Source organism: Dendroctonus ponderosae, unplaced genomic scaffold, assembly GCF_020466585.1.
Source record: "Dendroctonus ponderosae isolate FM_Combo_2020 unplaced genomic scaffold, Dpon_F_20191213v2 Dpon_F_20191213_5, whole genome shotgun sequence".
NCBI classification, from domain to species: domain Eukaryota; kingdom Metazoa; phylum Arthropoda; class Insecta; order Coleoptera; family Curculionidae; genus Dendroctonus; species Dendroctonus ponderosae.
In genome coordinates, this window is record NW_026018715.1 from 8,919,792 (window position 1) to 8,929,282 (window position 9,491).

Consider the following 9,491-nt stretch of genomic DNA (forward strand, 5'->3'; position numbering starts at 1 on the left):
CCTGGGGTACTCACGTTTGGAATGGGGGATCGAAATTCATGGTATTTCAGTAAATGGGAGCCCCATTTGGGCCCCATTTACTGTCAAATATGACACTGACAACCGGGAAGTTTCGCACCTGTTCTGGAGATTTCTAGAACTATCTGGAATACCTGGAGAAAAGTATATAAGCGACGACCAGAACCAGACGAGGGAAGTGAAGTGACAGCCGCGCCTGAGTGCAGAAGAAGTTAAACCCGCGAGTCGGAAATCCGTGTTTTCCGTGTGTTATTGTTATCGTTTGTGAAGTTGACATTAATTTAGAAGTTAGTTTGTTCCTGTTCCGTAGTTAAAGTTGTACCGAGTGGAATAAAAGTTGTAAGCTGAAGAAAGAGTTAAATACTCGGCCATCCACGGTACAATATATATATATTTATTTTTTGGAAACCGAAAAGTTTCGAGCTTATCTACCGAAACTTGATTTTCGTACCTGCCAACCCTGGTCTCGAGTCTAGTTCGAAATCTTCTTGGTTAGATATCTCTGTAGGCAGAGATTAATCTGTCTTTTAATTTATGTTTGATAAACATGATACTAAAACTAGCAGGTTTTAGTATCATGGTTGACCAGAAAGGGCAATTGGTCGGCCGCTCAAAGGTTTTATGACCGTATTGGAAATCGGGTTTCTTTTCCATGTAAGGTCCTTTTTCCATCGAAAGACATGGTTAGTGTACCTGCATAGCATAAATTTATCAAAGAAAATTTAAAAAAAATCTAAGTTTAGTATAACAAAGCTGTTGTTGCAAGTTTGTAAATGGTTGTCAAACATAACGGACTTCTAATCTTGTAGTCCAGGTCAAATGTTTAAAGAGCCAAGGTTTTAGTCTAAACAAGGCCGTTTTCCAGTTGACTAACAAAGCCAGTGGAACCTTGAAGCGCGTAGCGAGGGGTGGGCAAGGGTGGGCATCGTAGACCGGGAGCTACTCACAAAGGGGCGCCAAATTGTCCGCAAAACAAAAAGTTTCTACGTTGAATTAATTCGGATGAGGGTGAGGAGACGCTAAAAAGGTAACGCCTGCGGTGCACACAATGCTTTATGTTTCACCTGATTGTTTTTCACTAATTATTTATTAGCATTAGCATTAAAAAAAGGTATACCTGTGCCGGTATGACCTAATTTAATGATTTGTGAATTCAATCTGAAGTGACTTTGACTCAGGGGCAGATCCAGCTTTCGAGTAAGGGGGGTCAACTAGTAGAAATTCAGTCTTTTGTTGTCTATGAGATTAAAAAATATCGTTAGTCGTTGCAAACCCAGCACAAAGGGGCGGTTATAAACCCCATGACCCCTTCTGAATCTTCTCTTGCTTGCAAAAAATGTAAGAAATTTAGGAAAATATAAGAGAAAACGCAGCAAAAGCTACAGAAAATTTGCTGCCTATTAAGTCGAGAGCATCCTCGGAGAGAGAGTAGATACCTACCTACGGCATATTTGTGATATGGAAAGATAAAAATGCCATTGCTAACATTAATGAAACTGTTTTACTGGCATATTTCCAGGAGTTGGTAAGTTGAAGGTATTGTTTTGATTTTAACCCATGAATTAATCGCTTTCATTTAATCATTTAAGTCGGAAAAATACACCCCTAATACACTACGGACCAAGTACTCAATTCCTAGATCCACGCTGATCGTTTACGAAAATATCGACATTTCTGAACTCCATCATCTAGTATAATTTCTTAAAATAGAAGAAGTGCCAAAGGATATGTTCCCAAGAAGTCGAAAGTCTACCTGTTACATCAGGTAGCACGCAATGGGTGTTTTTGGTGGATTAAGATGAGATAAGTTGGTTAAAATGACGGTTGATCATGTTGAAGATAAAGGGGTCGTAATATTTGTAAAAGTGCCTGAAACTAAAACATTAACACCAAAAAGTTTTACTGTGGTTGACGATGAAAATACAGGAGCTTTAAACAGAATAAGAAAGTACACATCATTAAGACCTAAAAGAATAAAAGAGCGAAGATTCTTTCTTACGAATAGAAATAGTACAGTACAACCCGTGGATAAAAATACTATTGGAAGTGTACCTGCAACTATAACAAAGTACTTAAAATTAGATAATGCAGAGGCTACACCGGCCACTGTCTGCGGCGTACGTCGTTTACTCTTCATGGTGAAGTGGAAAAGTTTGACGCTGGCAAAAGGATATATAGAAGAAAGTTTTTCTTCAAGAAACAAGGTTGCTGAAATGATTGCTAGTTCGGTATCTTCAGGTGAAAATGTAGCAGGGAATTCTTCAATGGAATCTTATCCATATGGGGAAATAAGGGGAGAATGTTCGCTTGCAAATATGTGCGAGACACAGAACAGAGTCACTACTCGGACCATTCTGTTCTGTGTTATTTTCTTTTGAAAATTGCAATTTTTATTTTAGAAATAAAGTTTAGTTAGCGGGTATTTGTTTTAATTCAGTTGCTGTTTGTGGTATATACTGGAAAAATGTCACCGTGAGAGAATGAAAATTAAACAAATAACAACTTCATAATAATTATTATAATGCCTTGCGTTTGTTATGGATATTATTATATGCTTCATCTCTAAGGTATTATGGGTCAATAATGTGTAGGTAAAACATAAAGTAATTTCTATGCACTATTCACACAACAAAGTAAATATCTAAGGTATAGGGAATTGTCGAAATACAAAAGCGCGATAAAGATTAGAAGATGACTTGATAAAGGGACCTTCCAAAATGGGCTATTCAAAATGGGCTATATAGGTAGAATTTTGACGGACTAGTTCTATTGGCTCGGTCAAGTACTTTTAGTGGCGGGGGTGGTATTTGAAGTTGCGGAAACCCACTACCAAATGATCAGTTTCGGTTGGTTTCTCTTGGCGGGTTGTTCTCAAAGACTTAAGTGATAGTGGAGGTGAAAGCTGTGCCGAAAGTTTTCAAAGTTTGTAAACTCATTAAGCAGTTCCAGTGGAAACACCTTCGCGACGCCTAATTGTGAACGAAGAAGCACGTGTTCGAGTCATCTTAAAAAAGGTAAGGTGCAATTTTTTGGGTGTTCTGCATTCTGCATTGTTGGGGCTTGCAAATATCTACCACAAGATTACGATTACTTACTCATCATCACCAGTATAGAGTAAGGTAGCTTGTAACTTTCGCATCGGTCTTTCAAAGCTTGTAACTTTTGCATCAGCCTTCATACTTTAAAACTGTAGCAAGACTACTCGCATGGTAATGGTACAAAAATAAAACCAAATCGAGTTTTGGATCACTTTCTGAACTATTTCAAAATTCACCTGCTCTATTGCTTGTAATCGATAGTACTCGAAGCGATTGCAACTGTAAATAGTGGCATCTTTATCGACAAATTAGATCCACTAATTCAAGGAACAAGGAGCTTTTTGGAGCTCAACCCTGGGGATCTCGGTAACCATGCGAGATTGGTTAAATTGGGGCAAAGTCGCGCAGTCGACAGCTGATTAAACAGCTTGAGAATAACATTTTTATTAATTTTCATGGCACAATTAGCTCACATTTATCTCCACAAATCATGGAAACGAATTCAAGTATTATTTTCAGCAATTGTGGCTCATGCTATTTGAAATGAACAGGCAGAGTGGCATTATTTGGAATTGTCACTAAGCCTGATCCTTGTAAAAACTGTGTAGTAAGATCATCGTCAAAATTTTAAAGCAGTATTGGCTCATGCTTTTTGCACGGAGCAGGATAGGGAGCATTGATTTAAAATTGCTCCTAATCTTGCTCCTTGGAAAAAGTGTATAGCAAAATCATCATCGTGATTTTTTGTTCAGTATATGAATCATTTCAGAGTTTTAACGCTACGTGATAACTAAAATGGGTAATGGCACCATAAGGGACAATTCAGACAGACTTATTCAATTAGTTTAATTTTGTACTAATTATGGTTTTTCTAAACCCGTAACGCCTTGAAAATAACATTTTTATTAATTTTCATAGCGCAATTAGCTGAAATTTTTTCCGAGTGGAAGTTGCATTGATTGAAAACTGCGACTTCACTTATAGAAAGTACGTAGTTCAATCGACGATACCCTGAATTTGAGCCTGCTTATGAACGGTTTGAAAGTTGCAAAATATCAGCTGTTACAGTGGCTTTTGAGGTGCATTCGATAGTCCTTAAAGCAATTGTTGCAGCTAATATTGGCACCTTAATTATGGTTTTCCTAAATATGTAACGGCTTGGGAACAACATTTTTGTTAATTTCCATGGCAAAATTAGCTTATATTTATCTCCACATATCATGGAAACGAATTCAAGTACTATTTTCAGCAACTGTGGCTCATGCTATTTGCAATGAACAGGCAGAGTGGCATTGATTTGAAATTGTCACTAAGCCTGATGCTTGTAAAAAGTGTGTAGTTAGATAATCGTCAAAATTTTATAGCAGTATGGGCTCATGCTTTTTGCAGGGAGCAGGATAAGGAGTATTGATTTAAAATTTCTCCTAATCTTGCTCCTTGGAAAAAGTGTATAGCAAAATCATCGTCGTAATTTTTTGATCAGTTTATGAATCATTTCAGAGTTTTAACGCAACGTGATAACTAAAATTGGTAATGGCACCATAAGGGTCAATTCAGACAGACTACATCAATTGGTTTAATTTTGTCCTAATTATGGTTTTCCTAACTCTGTAATGGCCTGAGAATAAAATTTTTATTAATTTTTTTGGCACAATTAGCTTATATTTATCTCCACATATCATGGAAACAAATTCAAGTACTATTTTCAGCAACTGTGGCTCATGATATTTGCAATGAACAGGCAGAGTGGCATTGATTTGAAATTGTCACTAAGCCTGATGCTTGTAAAAAGTGTGTAGTTAGATCATCGTCAACATTTTATAGCAGTATTGGCTCATGCTTTTTGCAGGGAGCAGGATAAGGAGTATTGATTTAAAATTGCTCCCAATCTTGCTCCTTGGAAAAAGTGTATAGCAAAATCATAGTCGTGATTTTTTGTATCAGTTTATGAATCATTTCAGAGTTTTAACGCAACGTGATAACTAAAATTGGTAATGGCACCATAAGGGTCAATTCAGACAGACTAATTCAATTGGTTTAATTTTGTCCTATTTATAGTTTTCCTAACTCTGTAATGGCCTGAGAATAAAATTTTTATTAATTTTCATGACACAATTAGCTCATATTTGTCTCCACAAATCATGGAAACGAATTCAAGTACTATTTTCAGCAATTTTGGCTCGTGCTATTTGCAATGAGCACGCACAATAGCATGGATTTGAAATTGTCACTGGGCCTGTTCCTTGTAAGTAAAATCATCTGGAAAATTTTGCAGAAGTGTTCGCTCATACTTTTTGGAACCAACCAGTTTATTCATAATAATTTTAAATTTTGATTAAATTTTGAGATCTCAACTTTAGTTTTGGGGGTGTTTTCAAGAATTCTTCGAGTTTTACGGGACGTTAGTAGGTCAGTTAGTCGTCATGCAAGCTAACTGAAATAGTAAGTTGTTGACAATTTTTTTTGCTAATTATGATTTTTCACAATTTATGCCAATTTAGAGCGCAACTTTGTATTTTTTTCTTCGAACAGGTTCAGGGTCATTGATTTGAAATTGTGAAGAAATAAAAAATATGAAGTAAAATCATAGTTGTCCTGATTTTTTATCAGTCTTGTTCTCGTGGGTTTTCCCTTTTTTGATACTTTTGTATATGTATTCGTCTCATTATAGTCTCATATTAGTCTCATTTAATGTAAACAAGTTGTATGCAAACAGTTTTACAGCTCTTTTAAGATCGGAGATTTTAGTGAACTTTTTCGACCGACTTTTAGCCATATATTTTTTATAAGCCTTAAAGTGGTATAATTGATGACCGATATAATGGCGACATCCAGAAATTTCAAGAAAATGTTTTTTCTGCGTTTGCCACGCCACCTGTGAGTTAATTCTGTGTTCAATTAAGCTTTATTGTAGAAAATTGTATTGGTTATTGCAATTAGATTTCATTGTTTTTTTATTAGAATGTTTCGTTTTCTATTGTTTTGGAGCAACACTGTCTCCTTCAGAAGGACCAGGTTATTTTCGGGATAATTTAAAATTCTTTTCTGTTTTAAGTACGTTACAGTTAGACTGCTTCCAAGTTTGCTTCGCACTGTGCCGTCTTTGGTCATCTAGACCTGTGGTTGCTTCGATAGTCCCCAGGATTAGTTGACCAAGATGGCCAGTCGGGACTAACCACGTGTATGAATACTGTTCTGCTAAAGCAACTTCTGACTGTGATTTGTTGTTCTACAAATCAGATCACATCGTTAGCTACTTTTCCATCGAACCACGCCAAAATTCAATTTTTGTCTGTTTTATTATTGCATACGTTTCATCATTGATCTCGTTTTCAGCCTCGAATCATATTTTCATCCGGCCCTCGATTATAGTCGTATTTTGCAAATTTGTTTCTCAACCGAACATTCTAAGAAAATCTGCTTTACACGTCGGATTTTGTACGGGAAGCAATTTATAGCAGAGTGAAGAGTAGATAACTTGTTAGTTGCTGCTTTGGCTTTTTAATAACCCATAAAGGGAATTTTAATAACCCATAAAGCAGACACAACACAATTTAACATTTCAATTCTCATTTCTCATGAGAATTCTGCTTATGCGTTTATCCTAACTGTAGTCCGTATAACTCTCTAGTAAGTCACTCTCGTAAACGTACCGACTTAGTTTAGTTTCTTATTGTTTAATCATAGCAAACTTACATACACATTACAATACACCCTGTAGAGCTGAAGTTAACTTTTGGTGCACGAGTTATGTTTTGGACTTCCAGAATTTCCTTTTTAAAAACTATATTTTCAAGTTACAGGTTCGTGGCTTAATTATGCTTAACAGCAATTAACTCTGACTGACTACAATTATGCGTTCTGCAAGAATTTATAAGCTCTAAAATGCAAGTAAGCTGAAATTATATTAGTCCGGGCAGTTATGAGGCTTCAGCGGCACGTAACTAACCTGGTAAGGTAGTTCTGTAATATAGAGGGTTTCCGAAAAAATGTTGGTATGTTTCAAAACACAGCTTCAACTGGCGGAGGTTTTTGTGGGCGTACATATATTTCACGGCTTTTTTACATTCCCATTCAATGGAGTTTTGTTATTTCCATACATTAAACACTTTTTTTTTCCAGGTGACACGATGCAGCTTTCGGTAAGTTTGGCTTTACATTTTCCCTGGCAGATCGCTTTTAGTTATTGTTGTATATTTGTGACTTGTATTTTATTCTATTATTGCATGTAACATTTATGATAGGAGGAAAGTCGAGAAAGTATCTGGATTATGTATTGCGTTATTTGAATTTCTTGTTTTTATACGAACGAAACAGCAAACATGTAAAACCAACTTTTTTGTGTGAATTACATTTTCTGAGGCCCTGGATGGTAATTTGTTGCATTTATTGGTGTTTTCTTCTGTGAATTGTGTTCTAAATTAAAGAGGTCTTGCGCTCTCAATAGGGACTGGGTCCAGTTTCGAAAACAACATTTTTTTACTCGATTTTCCTACTTTTACAGTTTAATTTCATACTACATTTTCTTCTAAATTTCGGTTTATATTTTTTTGGTGCGTGATATTTAATATTCATTAGCGACTTTTGTGGTTTTTTAACTTCAAATCTTCAGTGGTCGATATAGAACACATTTTAGAAGTTTCCAAAACAACGGAAAKTTGTTGAGTATTTTGCACCGATGAAAAACGGAGAGAATCTCCTCGTTGTCGTTATCRAAAAGTTGAGAATATTTGAAGCTAAGATTTATATCACTTATAAAGTATGCAAAGAGCTTCAAAAAAAGTTATAGTGASATTTTTTTGAATCRAAGCTAAATTAATTATAGAAAATTAGAAAAAAACGATCAAAATGGGGTTGTTCGTTTTTTGAGTAAACAAATGAACGGATTATTTTAATTTAGTTRAYCTTATATTGTAGGTTTTTCTAATACTTGAAAAARTAWTAAACTTTTTAAAAAAGCATAATCGGTTCTAAAATTATRCGCAAAAATCGGTTTTTCGCATTGCCTTTGGTTAGTTAAACAATGTCCCACTGACGGAAATCGGGCTCAAACTATTGTATCTATTTAGTGCCCGGAAAAAATCTAATGTGACCGGTCTATGAGCAGGTCTAGTAGTGGCGTTGGTCTGAAATTGTCATTAAGCCTCATTTTTGTAAAAAGTATGTAGTAAAATCATCGTTAAATTTTTGTTTCAGGTGGTGGAATCATATTGAGTTTAAAAAGTCTATAATTTACGACTCATCTATTAACGATCACTTTCTAACTGCGGCAACTGACATTTCTGTTTCAAACTAAACACAAAAGCTTTTGTTAAGTTGACTAAACTATACTTTAAAGTTCGCCTTCAGCTTAGAGAATCCCAAATACATAGATCCTTTGTTATGGAAGCTGCTTCTAAAGCTGGATTTTTAGTATCCGTATCGTAAAATGTAGGACGTAAGACGCATAATAACGCACCAGCAACAATAACTTCGTCGTCTCAATTCGTTTTATCAACAAAAATTCTTATGAGGGGATTAAATAACCTTTATAACCTAGCTTTACTGTTACATCTTACTTCAACTATGAATCAATTACTTTTTTCCTTACGTTTTACGTACTAGAAAGTTTTTAGGTCCCTTAAAATTACGTTGGCATTAAACGCTAAACGTTATTGTGATCATGCGCAGTGTTATAAAAATAAGGTGTTCAGGGAAATAACGTTAAGTGCGTTTTTTAGTTTTTGATACCGCGTTTGTTGCACTTTTAATAAAATAAACCTCACTTTATTGTTTTCCTATGCGGTTTTGTTTGGAAAAGTTTCAAAGCTAGTTTAAGTTTGTATTGTTATTAAACAAAAAGTGGCTAAGATGGAAGAAAACATTGAAGCTGCCTTTCTACACCAAAATGATCAGGGAGATGTGCATGACGATTTAATAAGAGGCTTAATTTTACACGACATCTTTGACCCACCTGTTGTTGCAAACCGAAGAGCTATTTTTAATTTAGAAAATATTGAGCCCGGAGATCGCCTTATAAATTTTAGATTTCAGGAGGAACATATTCTGAACATATTAAATAAAAAGTCAAATAGTTAGCTTATGGGTTAGAAGTTAGAACCTGTGCCTGCGATGTTAGTAGTGTTCAAATTTGCCCAAACAATTTTCACATAAAATCCGTAATTACGCAATAATGGCGTAAACTAAAAGTCTTATTTAAATTTACAAATATTAATAAATAAATATTCTATTATAGCCGCTTATTTTATTAATAATATATATTAAGTCAAGCCGCTAAATAAGTCAAATATGTCAACACCGTCGTTCTGTTTTTTAACGTGATGCTTATTAACGTTGCCCCTACTCGTACGTAAATAAAGGAACACGTTATCCTCTAATAACGTAAACGGCTTTTTTTTACTAATGCGCATGCTCAGAATAACGGATAACGTAAAA